Below are 1657 nucleotides of genomic sequence, written 5' to 3'. Positions count from 1 at the left end.
CACATCCCCCGGCTTTGCAGATATTTGATCTAAAACACCCCGCGACGAAGCCCCGCGACTCTCGGCACTGTACAGAGACATATTTATTTTTTCTAAAAACAAAAAACAAACAAAAAAAAAAAGAGGACTGTGTACAATTTGAGATGACGTGGCGAGAGAGAGATCCTGCATCGCTGAGGGGAGCTAATGGTATTTATTCAGTTTATTTTCCACACGCTGTGCACATAAATCCATACAGATGCCGATTATACAGCTCACATTAGTTTGCCTTGGTTTTCCTGGGACACATCCATCACTTTTTTTTTTTTTTTTTTGCATCTTTCCAAACATTTTCCATTTTATCACACAGGCAACCACACGCCAGTGATCTAACGTTAGATTGGGCTGCACCATCTCCACGGGAGTCAAATTGCAAAGACCCAATAAAGATTATGCCAAGTGAAACATGGAAAATAACAAGCAGCTGGGTCCTCCGTAGCAGACGGGAACGTGTTGTAACAGCGCCACAATAACGCGGCGGCGTCCTCGCCGTCTTTTAATTCTTTCGCAGCTTGATTCCAGATTAGATTATTTGGCAACGGGAACTGTTTTATCTGAATCACGTCCGCATAAACTCTGATGTGATGTGAGTCACCAGGAAAACCTCTGCAACACACCAATGTCATGTTTTTCATTCAATCAGGACAAAATTATGCAAGTTCTAATTGTGTGCTTCAGCACAGATGGGGGAAGGTTCACCCAAAATGTGCCAGGGAGTTGGGGTTTATATTGGCAGCAGCGCATGTGCTGGAAACGAGTCTGTTCTTGATTTGTGCCTTTTATCAACATCTGAGTTCTTGACATGCTGAGCACCGTCTGTCCCAGACGTGTCATTCCCAGTAGTTCGGGCAGCGCGAGCGGGGCCTTGAAGAGCCCTGCCGCCGCCGTCTCACACACACACACACACACACACACACACACACACACACTGGATGAGTCACAGCCTCCATATTGTAACGCTCCATCTTTGTGTTTGGACACTGTTGCTAAGGTAACAACGCATGACCACTTCCTGTTTGGCATTATTTATCAGTGATTGCCTGCATCACAGCAGAAGCAGTCAGCAGCAGTAGCGTCCTGCTGGCGTGTGAGGACTCGGTCAAGCCCAGCTGTCCTGATGCCTTCTCCTCCCTCCTACCATGTAATTAACAGAAGACTTTTATAGAGGGCACAAATGAAATAGACAATTGCCAATTTTGTAAGAATGATTTATAATAAAATAAATTCATTTGATAAATGTGTCTTGTTCTGGTGTTTGTTCCCGATTTATCTGGAGTTCATTCTAAGCGTCTTTCTTGTCTTCGCTTTTTTCTTCTGTGCGACGATACTGACAGTGACACTTCCAGCTTGATGGGCGACTTCAGCGTTGACGCTGGAGAATGTTTGAATCTGACAGCAGCCCGTTGCAGGAGGCTGCTAGGAGGAGCAGAGCTCAGCTGTGGGGCTTTTTTCTACTGAGAAAATCCAAAGCAAAATAGATTCATTGGTAGCAGCAACTCTGCTCCACCTCCAGAGTACCAGGACACAGGATGTGAATATTTTACATTTCAAAAAAATAAGGCCTTTCTGATGAACGTTTATCTGGCATTTCTTTGCTGCCGTGTTGTCTGACATCACC

Source organism: Aulostomus chinensis, chromosome 22 (genome assembly GCF_037954235.1).
Source record: "Aulostomus chinensis isolate RoL2024-O1b breed Wild chromosome 22, RoL_Achi_v1.0, whole genome shotgun sequence".
Classification (NCBI taxonomy): domain Eukaryota; kingdom Metazoa; phylum Chordata; class Actinopteri; order Syngnathiformes; family Aulostomidae; genus Aulostomus; species Aulostomus chinensis.
This window is presented reverse-complemented; position numbering follows the sequence as displayed.